Genomic DNA, 15,146 nt, shown 5'->3' with positions numbered 1-15,146 from the left:
ATTTTTAAATAGTATGCTGTCACTTGCAAAGTCCTGCTGCAATAACCCAGATTGCATTCAAATATTAAAGACATGAAAATCCTCAGTAAGTAATTGTTAGTCTCACTTAGTTTTGATATTACTATAAATACTGTTTGTTTCATTTTAATCATTATTCTGTTTATTTTATAAGCAGAATCTTAAAAGCACAAATCATACATTTTTTAAAGGGATTTACAGAGCTACAAACCTCCAGATTAAAAAAAAAAAAAAACTTGCAGGGAAGACAAGAAAGGTTGAGAAATCATACGTTCAGCCATGTAGAACTCTTTTATTAAAGGAGTAAAGAGCCTAGGCGCTAGGATTCAAAAATGAAGAGGACATGGACCAGGGAAATCACGGACTCATCCAACAGAGGGACATACAGCATAACTCAAAAAAGGGAGGGACTAAGGAGGAACAAATAGTATAGGAAGTTGAATCAGAAAAGGCTTCTTCCTCAGAGGAAGAACTTTTAGAGAATGCATTTGCTTCCTGGCTAACATGGTGAAATCCCATCTCTACTGAAAATACAAAAAAATTAGCCGATCATGGTGGCACACATCTGTATTCTAGCGACTTAGGAGACTGAGGCAGAAGAATCGCTTAAATCCAGGAGGCGGAGGTTGCAGTGAGCGAAGATCACACCACTGCACTCCAACTTGGGTGACAGAAAGAGAATCTGTCTCAGAAAAAAAAAAATGCATTTGCAGTCTGTGCCAGAAAATAACTGGGATAAGTATTCAAAAGGAAAGTACTTGACAGCACTGGTCAGCATAAGGCCTTTGAAACAGTAGGGGCAGAAACCAGAAAGCAGGGGATGGTCTACAGATTTGAAAAGCTGAGACAGAGTAGGGAGTGGGCCTCTACCATGCTCAAAAGCATCTCAGTCCCTGTGCAAATTTGGTGCCAATCACAGATCTTTACCTGTGAAATTCCCCTCTAACATACATCTAAGATTATTTCCCTGCATACTGGACAAACCTTGTTTTTAATGTTTCTGCTAAATAGAAGTATTCGGCATTTCTGCTAAACATAAATAATCCAGAGGAACAAGATGAAAGAGAATTAAAGGTGGTGAAAGAGGCCAGCAGATGATTCCTGAGCTTGGAAAGGCTAATTAGTTCTGTGACTTCAGCAGGTGGGTTTCTCAAGTGGCATACACTAGCAGGCAATTTACCTGGGATCTGAGACTCAACAAGACAACCCCCCCACCCCCACCGACAACTCTTCCCTCACTGAGCACAAAGATCCATTTGTTTATCTAAATCCATTTTCTCTCTCCCAAACTAAAAGAAGAAAAACTTTAAAAACTGGCAGAAATACTCATAATTCAATAAGGATCAGAAAATTCTCCATAAATTTTCTCAAATATAAACCTCCAATCTACTAGCCCTCCACTTCCACTTTTGCCTAGGTTCTCTGGAAAACTGAGCCTGGGAAAACACTTCCTGGCTTCCATGGAAATGGTTGAGAGGGCAGAAGTGAGGGAGACATGGCTGTGAGGCAAAAGAGGGAGGTGTATGGGGCAGGTTGGTTACTGACCTGGCCACAGTTTGCAAAAGCACAGCAGATCAGAGTAGCTGTAAAAACCCCTGAATCTGCACACAGTCCACCATGGGGGAAGAATTTCTACTAGCGCTGGTCTCTAACCATCAAGGTTTGTACCACAGGGTACCAACCCCCACCATTTCTGACTGATTCCCTGGTCCCTCTGGCAGCCATCCTGGAAACCTGAGTTCCCCCACAGGAGTGACATCTGTTGTGCAGGCCAGGGTTATGGGAACTCCAGTGGGCATGCTTGGGCCAGAGGCGCCTGGGGTCAGTGAAGCTCAGAAGCTCATGGAAGCCCTGGGTGTCAGGCAGTAATGCTGGTTCTTGATCACAAGCGACATCAGAGTTGGAAGACGGGAGTAATTCAATGGGCCTGGTTGGCCCAGCAGAGGTGTCCTGACTACCTGGCTACCGCCAGGAAGGATCAGGGTAGAAATGTGACCTCTGTGTGTAAAGAATGTAGTAAGCATCAAGGAATTTCCCTAGAGAGGTGTGAGGGAAGCAAAGCAGAAAAGGATGACCAAGAAGATCCTGGAAGATGAATAAACTGGGTCCAGCACAGCACATACATTAATATACATAATATATATGTCATATATATCTATGTATCATATATGTGTATATCTAACACACATATTAAACAGCTTCAGCTTTAGATGGAACTCATTTTGCCGAGGTTTACACGAAACTGGGAATATCAGTAGAAATTAGTGAGTAAGTGAAGCTGCTCATATTTCATTTATACATGTTTGGAATTCTTATATTTTTTGCACTTTGGGGCAAAAGCCCAGAATTCACTGCCTAAGGAATTCTGTTCTATAATTCAAGGATGCTCTATTTTTTAGATAGTTGTATAATTACAGTAATGAGTAAATCAAATCATGAATTGGTATCTTTATTGAAGACTGGCCAGTCATCCACTGGGATGTCAGCTCTGGAAGGACTTGTTTATAGATATCCCTGGCATCAACACACTATCTGGCACTTAATAGGTGTTCTGTAAATAAAGTCAATTCTTTATTTAGCATATGGAACAAGAATGCAGCCTACAAGGATGCTGTGAGTCTCCATTATAATAGCTCTAGCTCTTATTACTTCAAGATTTCTCTCCAAAACATTTCCAGGCACTAATATATGTATTTTACATATATTAACACTTCTATTAAAATATATTAAATTATATTGGTAATTCTCAGCACAGCAATAAAACTAGATTTTCCCCCCCAAACTAATTTTCTAAAAGACAGGGTCTCACTTGCCCAGGCTAGAGTGCAGTGGCACAACCACAGCTCATTGTAATATAAACCAACTCCCAGGCTCAAGTGATCAATATTCCCACCTCAGCCTCCCAAATAGCTGGAACTGTAGGCAAGCCATGACACTTATCTAATTTAGTTTTTTTTAAATAAGGGATAGTCTTGCTATGTTGCCCAGGCTGGTCTTGAACTCCCAGCCTCAAGTGATCCTCCCACCTCAGCCTCCCAAAGTGCTGAAATTACAGGCATGTTAGCCACCTTGTCCAGCCAGAACTTACTTTTTAATAAAGGAAAACATAACTTTGCAGTTTCTCAGTGCCATATTTCAAGGGAGCATTGGTAAAGTAATCTTGTACTCTTTCAAAATGTGACCTTCCTTATACATCATCTTTATTTATCCTACTCAATAAGAAAAATAAAATACACATAAAGATTTAAATGGGTTTTGATTTAATTGCTAGAAATACCTAGGGCCAAGAAAGAGCCTTATAACCCAAGAAATTAGAAAGATTCAAATGAAAGACTTGGCCTTTCTCTCTTCTAATAGCAGTTAAGAAGAAAGACTTATTAAAATAAGTAAGTTCTTTCTTCTCTTTGCTCTACTTTTTTAAGGATTCCACCACTTGCTTCTTTATCTTTGTCAAGAGTTCTAAGAAATGAACATTATGATGTAATCTTAGCTTGATTTCCACCTGCACCTCAAATTTCTATACTCAAGGGCTTTGTTCTACTCCTCTGTTGATGTAGAAAAAGTTGTCTAGGTTCTATCCAAGATGGCCGTTTAGGAACAGCTCGAAGTTGCAGCTCCTAGTGAAAGCGCAGAGGGTGAGTGGATGTCGCATTTTTATAGCCCACAGACCAGGAGATTCCCAGGCGGAGGAGACCCACGGGTAGCCAGCAAGGCTGTTTTGGCCGGCGCGGTTCTTTCGGTCGGCGGGGCTGCTTCACCCCGCGTGGCTACTTTGTCGGCGGCCCAGCCAGCAGTTCTCCATACAAAATACACTGGTCCAGGTGCCCTTTCAGCTGGTGATTGGAGTCCCGGGAAGCCACACATTCATCTGATTAAAGAAGGGACTGAACAGGGAGCCAGGCCAGGAGATTCCTGAGCTAAAAAGCACCACAAATCTCAGCGCGGCTGTTTAAGCCAGTGCAGTAGGTCACCACATGGGAAACAGCTGCCAGCTCCCTTTCAACAGGCGACTGGAACACCTGGGATAAAAAAGAAAAAAAAAAAAAAAAAGGCTCTGAGGCAAGGAGCCAGGTGATCAGGCTCGGCTGGTCCCAGCCCCACAAAAGAACAGCAATCAGAAACTCTCTGGATTGAGAGTTTCACAGCAAGCACAGCTGAACCCGGACGGTCCAGCTCCATGGGGGAGGGGCGTCGACCATTACCAAGGCACTCCACCAATAAGAAGGTAGTCCGCCATTACTGAGGCAGCCTGCTGTTGCCAAGGCAACCCGCCATTGCTGAGGCTGCCTGCCATTGCCAAGGTGACCCGCCGTTGCCAAGGCAACCTGACATTACAGAGAGAGTCCACCAATACAGAGGTGGGCCACCATTGCCGAGGAAGTGCTAACTACGCCCATATAAACAAGACTGCAGGGAAGTTCACAGAGCAGCTGGGCAGAGCCCACAGCAGCTCAGCAAAGCCTCTTCAGGCAGACAGTGACTAGGCTGCCTCCTTGCTGGGCAGGGCAGCCCTGGAAAAAAAAAAAAAAAAAGGCAGCAGCACAATGGAAACTCATAAATAAAGCCCTAACTCCCTGGGACAGAGCACCTGGGAACAAAAAGTGGTTTATGAGTTCTGCTGCAGCAGACCTAAACGTACCTGCCCAGCAGCTCTGAATGAACAACAGAGCTCACAGCTCAGCACTTGAGCTCCTGTAAAAGACAGACTGTCTCCTCAAGCAGCTCCCTGACCCCTGTATATCCAAAGAGTCTCCTCATAGAGGAGAGATAAGACTGACATTTGGCAGGTATCCTTCTGGAACAAAGATAGTAGAAGAAGAGACTGGTAGCAACCCTTACTGTTCTGTAGCCACTGCAGGCAATCCCCAGGCAAGCAGGGCCTGTAGTGAACCTTAGCAGTCCTACAGCAGAGGGGCCAGACTGTTAGAAGGAAAACTAAGAAACAGAAATAACTTCATCATCAACAAACTAGACGTCCACTCAGAGACCCAATCTGAAAGTCAGCAACTACAAAGACGACAGGTAGATGAATCGATAAAGATGGGAAGAAACCAGCGCAAAAAGGATGAAAACACCCGAAACCAGAACACCTCTCCTCCTACAAGGGATCACAACTCCTCATCAGCAAGGGAACAAGGCCTGATGGAGAATGAGTGTGATGAAATGACAGAATCAGACTTCAGAAGGTGGGTAGTAGGAAACTTCTGTGAACTAAAAGAACATGTTCTAACCCAATGCAAAGAAACTAAGAACCTTGAAAAAAGATTTGACGAAATGCTAAAGAGAATGGACAACTTAGAAGGGAATATGAGTGAATTGATGGTGCTGAAAAACACAACACGAGAACTTCACAAAGCATGCACAAGTTTCAACAGACGAATTGACCAAGTAGAAGAAAGGATATCAGAGGCCGAAGATCAAGATCAACTCAACGAAATAAAATGGGAAGGCAAGAATGGAGAAAAAGGGGTAAAAAAGGAATGAACAAAGTCTCCAAGAAAAGTGGGACTATGTGAAAAGACCTAATCTACATTTGATAGGCGTACCTGAATGTGACAAAGAGAATGAATCCAAGCTGGAAAATACTCTTCAGGATATTATCCAGGAAAACTTCCCCAACCTAGCAAGGCAGGCAAACATTCAAGTCCAGGAAATACAGAGAACACCACAAAGATATTCATCAAGAAGAGCAACCCCAAGGCGCATAATCATCAGATTCACCAGGGTTGAAATGAAGGAGAAAATACTAAGGGCAGCCAGAGAGAAAGGTCGGGTTACCCACAAAGGGAAGTCCATCAGACTCACAGCAGATCTCTCAGCAGAAACCCTACAAGCCAGAAGAGAGTGGGGGCCAATATTCAACATCCTTAAAGAAAAGAACTTTCAACCCAGAATCACATATCCAGCCAAACTAAGCTTCATAAGTGAAGGAAAAATAAAATCCTTTGAGAACAAGCAAGTACTCAGAGATTTCGTCACCACCAGGCCTGCTTTACAAGAGCTCCTGAAAGAGGCTCTACACATACAGAGGAACAACCAGTACCAGTCACTCCAAAAACATGCCAAATGGTAAAGCGAATCAACACAATGAGGAATCGGCATCAACTATGGGGCAAAACAGCCAGCTAGCACAAAAATGGCAGTATCAAATTCACACATAACAATATTAACCCTAAATGTAAATGGCCTAATGCCCCAATCAAAAGACACAGGCTGGCAAACTCGATAAAAAGCAAAAAACCATCGGTGTGCTATATCCAGGACCCATCTCACATGCAAGGATACTCAAAGGCTCAAAATAAAGGGATGGAGGAAGATTTACCAAGCAAATGGAGAGCAAAAAAAAGCAGGAGTTGCAATTCTCATCTCTGATAAAATAGACTTTAAAGCAACAAAGATCAAAAGAGACAAAGAAGGACATTACATAATGGCGAAAGGATCAATGCAACAAGAAGAGCTAATGATCCTAAATATATATGCACCCAATACATGAGCACCCAGATACATAAGGCAAGTTCTTAATGACTTACAAAGAGACTTAGACTCCCACACAATAATAGTGGGTGACTTTTACACCCCATTGTCAACATTAGACAGACCAACCTGACAGAAAATTAACAAGAATATCCTGGACTTGAACTCAGACCTGGACCAAGCTAACCTAATAGACATTTACAGAACTCACCATCCCAAATCCACAGAATATACATTCTTCTCAGCACCACATCACACCTACTCCAAAATTGACCACATAATCGGGAATAAATCACTCCTCAGCAAATGCAAAAGAACAAAAATTATAACAAACAATCTCTCAGACCACAGTGCAATCAAGTTAGAACTCAGAATTCAAAAACTAACTCAGAACCGCACAGCTTCATGGACACTGAACAACTTGCTCTTGAATGTTGACTGGATAAACAATGAAATGAAGACAGAAATAAAGATGTTCTTCGAAACCAACAAGAATGAAGACACAACATACCAGAAACTCTGGGACACATTTAAAGCAGTCTCTAGAGGAAAATATATAGCAATAAGTGCCCACATGAGAAGCAAGGAGAGATCAAAAACTGACACCCTATTGTCAAAATTGAAAGAGCTAGAGAAGCAAGAGCAAAAAAACTCAAAACCTAGCAGAAGACAAGAAATAACTAAGATCAGAGCAGAACTGAAGATAATAGAGACACAAAAAACCCTTCAAAAAATCAATAAGTCCAGGAGCTGGTTTTTCAAAAAGATCAACAAAATACACAGACCACTAGCAAGATTAATAAAAAAGAAAAGAGAGAATAACCAAATTGATGCAATAAAAAACGATAAAGGGGATATCACCACAGATTCCACAGAAATTCAAACCATCATCAGAGATTATTACAAACAACTCTATGCACATAAACTAGTAAATCTGGAAGAAATGGATAAATTCCTGGACACCTGCCTCCTCCTAAGCCTAAACCAGGAAGAAGCCGAAACCCTGAACAGACCCATAACAAGTTCTGAAGTTGAGGCAGCAATTAAGAGCCTACCACCCGAAAAAAGCCCAGGTCCAGACGGGTTCACAGCCGAATTCTACCAGACATACAAAGAGGAGCTGGTACCATTCCTTCTGAACTATTCCAAACAATCCAAAAAGAGGGAATCCTTCCCAAATCATTTTATGAGACAAACATCATCCTGATACCAAAACCTGGCAGAGACTCAACAAGAAAAGAAAACTTCAGGCCAATATCCACGATGAACACAGATGCAAAAATCTTCAATAAAATACTGGCAAGCCGATTGCAACAGCACATCAAAAACCTAATCCACCATGATCAGGTACGCTTCATCCCGGAGATGCAAGGCTGGTTCAACATACGCAAGTCTATAAACGTGATACACCACATAAACAGAACCAGAGACAAAAACCACATGATTATCTCAATTGATGCAGAGAAGGCCTTTGACAAAATTCAACAGCCCTTTATGCTAAAAACCCTCAATAAGCTAGGTTTGACGGAATGTATCTCATAACAATAAAAGCTATTTATGACAAACCAACAGCCAATATCATGCTGAATGGGCAAAAACTGGAAGCATTCCCTTTGAAATCTGGCACTAGACAAGGGTGCCCTCTCTCACCACTCCTATTCAATATAGTACTGGAAGTTCTAGCCACAGCAATCAGGCAAGAAAAAGAAATAAAGGGTATTCAAAAAGGAAAGGAGGAAGTCAAATTGTCTCTATTTGCAGACGACATGATTGTATATCTAGAAGACCCCATCGTTGCAGCCCCAAATCTCCTGAAACTGATAAGCAACTTCAGCAAAGTCTCAGGATACAAAAACAATGTGCAAAAATCACAAGCTTTCCTATACACCAATAACAGACTTAAAGAGAGCTATATCAAGAACGAACTGCCATTCACAACTGCCACAAAGAGAATTAAATACCTAGGAATACAACTAACAAGGAATGTAAAGGACCTCTTCAAGGAGAACTACAAGACACTGCTCAACGAAATAAGAGAGGACACAAACAGATGGAGAAACATTCCATGTTCATTGTTAGGAAGAATTAATATCGTGAAAATGGCCATACTGCCCAACGTAATTTACAGATTCAACTCTATCCCCATCAAGCTACCAATGATCTTCTTCACAGAACTGGAAAAAAACACCTTAAACTTCATATGGAACCAAAAGAGAGCCTGCATAGCCAAGTCAATTCTAAGCAAAAAGAACAAAGCGGGAGGCATCACACTACCGGACTTCAAACTATACTACAAGGCTACAGTAATCAAAACAGCATGGTACTGGTACCAAAACAGAGATATAGACCAAGGGAACAGAACAGAGGTCTCGGACGCAACGCAACATATCTACAACCATCAGATATTTGACAAACCTGACAAAAACAAGCAATGGGGAAAGGATTCCCTATTTAATAAATGGTGTTGGGAAAGCTGGCTAGCCATGTGCAGAAAGCAGAAACTGGACCCCTTCCTGACACCTTACGCTAAAATTAACTCCAGATGGATTAAAGACTTAAACATAAGACCTGACACCATAAAAACCCCAGAAGAAAATCTAGGCAAAACCATTCAGGACATAGACATAGGCAAGGACTTCAGGACCAAAACACCAAAAGGATTGGCAACAAAAGCCAAAGTAGACAAATGGGACCTAATCAAACTCCACAGCTTCTGCACGGCAAAAGAAACGGTCACTCGAGTGAATAGGCAACCAACAGAATGGGAAAAAATTTTTGCAGTTTACCCATCTGACAAAGAGCTGATATCCAGAATTTACAAAGAACTAAAACAGATTTTTTTTTTTTTTTTTTTGAGACGGAGTTTCACTCATGTTACCCAGGCTGGAGTGCAATGGCGCGATCTCGGCTCACCGCAACCTCCGCCTCATGGGTTCAGGCAATTCTCCTGCCTCAGCCTCCTGAGTAGCTGGGATTACAGGCACGCGCCACCATGCCCAGCTAATTTTTTGTATTTTTAGTAGAGACGGGGTTTCACCATGTTGACCAGGATGGTCTCGATCTCTTGACCTCATGATCCACCCGCCTCGGCCTCCCAAAGTGCTGGGATTACAGGCTTGAGCCACCGCGCCTGGCCTAAAACAGATTTACAGGAAAAAATTAAACCAGCCCATTCAAAAGTGGGCAAAGGATATGAAGAGATACTTTACTAGAGAAGACATACATGAGGCCAACAAGCATATCAAAAAATGCTCATCATCACTGGTCATCAAAGAAAAGCAAATCAAAACTACATTGAGATACCATCTCACGCCAGTTAGAATAGCGATCATTAAAAAATCTGGAGACGACAGATGCTGGAGAGGATGTCGAGAAATAGGAACACTTTTACACTGTTGGTGGGAGTGTAAATTAGTTCAACCATTGTGGAAGACAGTGTGGCGATTCCTCAAGGACCTAGAAACAGAAATTCCATTTGACTCAGCAATCCCGTTACTGGGTATATATCCAAAGGATTATAAATCATTCTTCTATAAGGACACATGTACATGAATGTTCATTGCAGGACTGTTTACAATAGCAAAGACCTGGAAACAACCCAAATGCCCATCGATGATAGACTGGACAAAGAAAATGTGGCACATATACACCATGGAATATTATGCAGCCATCAAAAATGATGAGTTCGTGTCCTTTGTAGGGACATGGATGAACCTGGAAACCATCATTCTCAGCAAACTGACACAAGAGCAGTAAATCAAACACCGCATGTTCTCACTCATAGGTGGGTGTTGAACAATGATAACACATGGACACAGGGAGGGGAGCACTACACACTGGGGTCTGTTGGGGGGAAATAGGGGAGGGACAGCAGGGTGAGGGGAGCTGGGGAGATATAGCATGGGGAGAAGTGCTAGATGTGGGTGATGGGGAGAAAGGCAGCAGATCACACTGCCACATGTGTGCCTATGCAACAATCTTGCATGTTCTTCACATGTACCCCAAAACCTAAAATGCAATAAAATTAAAAAAAAAAAAAAGAAAAAGTTGTCTGTACACACAGCCACAAACAAGCCAAATAACAAGCCGACTCTTGGCAAGGAAATGGCTAAAAGAACCTGATACTGAGTCCCTGGATGCAGAATAAATGAATGGCCCTGAGGAGTGGGGACGCCTGTACCATGCTCCGTTTCCAGGAAGGGCAAATGGAGACAACGACAGAACTGTCTTGTCACAGGCCCACAAGCCATAGTGATCTCAAAGTGAAATGTAAACACAGGTATATTCTCATACCTCTTTCAGCAAATCATCCTGCATTTGTTGCAATTATATTTTTTCTATAATTTTCAGCCTTTGCATGAAGATTTCCTTCATGCAGAATCCCTGAAGCCAACTTCCCAGTTGTATAGAAAGTTTACCTGTTAGCACTTTATTAGATTACAGTGCCAGTCAGACTGCAGGCTACCTATTTTAAAACAATTTTTAACATTTTAATCTAGTTACTCTATTTCAAGGTTTAACAATCTAGTTTCCCAGTTGCTTAAGAGATAAATGTCCTCAACATGACACACAGGACCCTTCGAATTGAGCTCAGCCCATGTACTGAGTGTGACCATCTGTCAACCTGCCTAACACGTGCCCCTCTGTACCACTTCTCAGACACAGACACCTTCCACTCATTTCCCACAGCAGAGAAAAGCCAGAAACTCATTCTGCAGAATTCAAGGAGTGTTTCCCAGAAGAGATGGCATGAGAGGTTGAGCGATGACGGGGAAATACAAGGAGAGGGAGCAGGAAGGCATTCTGAACCGTAGGTTCTCTGAAAACTAGTTTCAGGAGCGAGGGCAAGAGATAATGTTCCCATCTTGCCCTTATCTGTGGGTCATTTATAAGTCAGATGTTTTTGAGATGAGTATGGCCTCTGTATAAGCACAGGGAATACTGAAACTGCCTCTTGTTGCCTGCATATACTTCAGCCGTCTACAGCTTAGATATGGAGATGACGGTAGTGTCATTCAAAGCAGGCACACTCTGATGATCCCCTTTTTTTCTTTTGAGACAGGGTCTTGCTCTCATGCCCAGGCTGTAGTGCAGTGGCGTGATCGTGGCTCACTGCAGCCTAGACCTCCTGGGCTCAAGCAATCCTCTTACCTTCACCTCCCAAGTAGCTGGGACCATAGACATATGCCAGCACATCCAGCTACTTTGTTTTATTTTCTGCAAAGACAGGGTCTCACTATTTTGTCCACATTGGTCTTGAACTCCTGGGTTCAGGCAATCCTCCTGTCTCAGCCCCCTAACATGCCGGGATTACAGGCATGAGCCATGGCACCTGGCCTGCTGACCTTTTCAACTGGTCTAATACGGGTATCAACAAACAAAAGTAGAGATGAGTCACTAGGTAAAATGTATGCAGCCATGGGCATTACTCAAAACATTTTTAATTTCCTCTGTTCAAATTGCTATTATAGTTGCATTCCACATCTATGAATATGCATGTATAAAATGTGACTATGCCTTATTTATAAATCTGTGCAATCAAGACAGGTAACTATGATTTTCAAGGACAGCATGATATAAACAAGCGAAGATAACAACAGAACAGGCTTCGGAAACATCTTCTAGTCCCATGGAAAATAGAAGTGAATATAGAATACTGGATCATTTACTTCACCAATTACAGATCAGGTATGGCTCAATATTTTAAAGGATGGGGATGAAGAAGGCTAGTTCTTACGGGGACTTTTTGACATTGAATTATCTCATAATTAAACCAAGCAAATAAGCAAGTGTTATCATACCCATTTTGCAGAAGCTGAGAAAAAGCAACTTATCACAGATGGCTGTTTGATTCCCAGGCACCTTCTGTTTTTACTACTGTGACCTACTTGCTATGGGGATACTGTTTTCAGCCACATTCCTGACAATGTCAAACATCTGAATTATGCCATTAATTCTCCTTATTCTGAATCTGTGTTCACTAAGATACACAAATGTCTCTCCATGTAGTTCATGTGCTAGCCAGACGAAACAGTGTCTTCTCAGAGGGTTCTGTTTTTCCACTGCCAAATAATAAACTGCAAATTAATTTCATCTAAGTCTTTTGGGAGCTTAGTTAGCGAGAAGCTGATCCATATTCTTGTACGAACAAAAAGCTTACTTGGTTCTCACAAACTGCCAGGTGAGTTCAGTGCTATTAGTTCCATTTGACAAATGAAGAATTAAGATTGAGTAGAGGGTGGAGATGGAATTCAAAGGAAGGTCAGTTTCTGAGTCTTTGCAACTAGGATGGTACCACAACCTTCTCCCTTCTTCGTGTAGGTGGCATGCGCCATGGAAGTCACAAAGAAAAGGAGCCAAGAGCACCTTTGTGATGGAGAACAATCCCAACAGACGGAGGAATGTTAAGTGGACATGGGAATGAGGTATTTCCCAAGCCGCAAAGTGTGCTGAGCCACACGCCCATGCTGGTGTCTTTATGTGAGACCATGTCTCCTTAATCACTACATGCCAGTATGTCACATAATGTCTGTAATACTACTCAGTTACAGCCAACTTTAAGTGGATACCTCACCTCACAGCATTCTAACAATAATGTAAGAGTGTAGGTACACAGAGGGTTAGTAAGCAGGGACCAGGGGAGAAGAAGAAGAAAACACATTATAGCATGAGTCACTCAAAACAGATATATTCAAGAATAGCCTCATAGTAAATAGAGCTGTAAATTCTCTCCTGGGAACCTTTAAATATAAAATGTTTATCTGCCTGGGGCAGTTGGTTGACATGCTCATGCCTGAGGGTAGGAGATGCTATCTAACCTCCAAAGATATGCAGTAAAATGGTAACTTATTTAAAATTATTTACTTGGAAACAAATCTGTCAAAGATCAAAAGTCTGGGTTGGCTGGATGAAGCAATAAGCAATAAAGCTTCTCTTCCACATCCTTTATATAACAATATATTTACACAGAAAACTGAGGTCATTAAAAATCCCTTTTAAGAAAAATGTATGTCAATTGTATTTAAAAACAAAAACAAACAAAAAAAACTCCTAATATTTCAAAAGTTTAAAAAGTAAAAATTGAAAGTCTTCCACTCTCTCAGAGGTGACCAACTGCTAACAATCTGGCATGTGCACTTTCAGATATGAGATTCATCTTTAAATAGCATTTTAAGGTTAGGGAGCAAGTCAAATAATTTCCATTCTAGTACCTGCATTTTCAAGTACCCCTACAGCTTTCCACCTGTAATGGAGTTTCAAGTAAAATGAAATTTGGCTCCATTCCATTCCACACTAAATTTTTTTTGACAATCCGTGTCAAGATATTACATAGAAAATTGACTTGATTCGTAGAAAAGTTAAGAACCTTTTCAGAAGTGTAAAGGGGTAATATACTACATCCTCATTATTTCTACTTTAGCCAAGAGAGGTAAGAAGAAGTATGAGACCAGAATTGCAAGTTCAGAGAACTCTTTCCCTTGTATGCTCTTATTTCTTCTACATCTCAGCAATAAGAGTTGGAGGGCACATGGTAAAGAAGAATGACAATTACTGGAAAAATGGTAGACAATCATTTATACAAAAGCAACTATGTCCATCATTTCCTTTAGCTAAAGGAATTATTTTCCTTCATTTTCTTATGGTACATGAAAACTAATATCACTATTTAAATTTTCCGTTTTGTGAAACTTGAGGGGAAATCCTGAAATGTAGCCTAACAAATGGCCAATTCTGCAACTCTCAATTCAGCATTCTAGGTCCAACAGATAGAGAGAATTTCATGGCTCATTTTCTCTCCAACACCTGCTCTCATTAGCTCAGCTTCTTTGAATGAAAAGACAACCAGACTGAAAATATAATTCCACTAACAATTTAGAAAATCAGTTTTCATTGAAGTTCAAAGCTGTAAACCTGATTAGAAAAAACTGCTCGCTGATTGAAGCTGTTTATCTTGGTGGACAACTGCAGTTCCAAAGAGAATCAGCTTGGTATAGAATATTATTTTAAGCTCTTTCAAGAATAGGTTGCGTTCACATTCTATTTCTCTCTTCCAAAGGCATAAGTATTATGTCTCCATCACTTCTAATCAATGGAGATGCTCCTATTAGTCAACAAATAGCCGTTTGAGAAGAAGAGAAGATTCAAAAACCCAGTGCAATCTTCCTGATGCTCACATTTTTGATCCATGAGTGAAATACCAAAGAATACGGCAAGGTGAGATTCTCATTCTTCCTGGTATGCTTTCACTTTTCTGCCTACTTTTGAAGCCACTGTACTCTGGGGTAAGACTTCTGCTAACAGCATAGAAGCAAACAGCCTTACTACCAATTCCAGATTTTACCTGAAACTCCCAAGGAGGGACACCCAGCACCAACTTGCACTCCACCTGCAAAAGGGAGACCAAGTCTCTTCTCTCCTACATCAAGCTAAGCCCTACATTTCCATTTCTTCAACTATGTAACTCACATAAGGATAACAGAAAACACCATACTCCTTTGAAAGGGATTGCGGAAAGAAATGACATGGTCTGAATTTCAAATCTGCAAAAAGAAGGAATCAGTATCAATAGTTTTCCAATGTCTGTACAAAAGGTTATCTGTTCTTTCTGGCTTTAGAAAATTCGGAGAAATACCTAATGTAGAAGATGGGGGGGG

The 15,146-nt window shown here is 41.4% G+C and overlaps 1 protein-coding gene and 1 long non-coding RNA gene across 13 annotated transcripts in view; one reads left to right on the top strand and one right to left on the bottom strand.

Annotated features, from left to right (window-relative positions):
• The window catches only part of PTPRM (protein tyrosine phosphatase receptor type M), an 816,519-nt gene that overhangs the window by 532,896 nt on the left and 268,477 nt on the right, over window positions 1-15,146 (bottom strand). The window lies entirely within an intron of this gene.
• Window positions 12,012-15,146, top strand: part of LOC116561589 — a 20,921-nt gene continuing 17,786 nt past the window's right edge. Inside the window, exon 1 of the long non-coding RNA XR_004273498.1 lies at window positions 12,012-12,024. This is a non-coding gene — a long non-coding RNA (uncharacterized LOC116561589). The remainder of the gene's footprint in view (window positions 12,025-15,146) is intronic.

Source organism: Sapajus apella, unplaced genomic scaffold (genome assembly GCF_009761245.1).
Source record: "Sapajus apella isolate SASKATOON/1434 unplaced genomic scaffold, GSC_monkey_1.0 scaffold29, whole genome shotgun sequence".
NCBI lineage: Eukaryota > Metazoa > Chordata > Mammalia > Primates > Cebidae > Sapajus > Sapajus apella.
The sequence above is the reverse complement of the archived record's forward strand: the minus strand, read 5'-3'. Positions and strand labels throughout refer to the sequence as shown.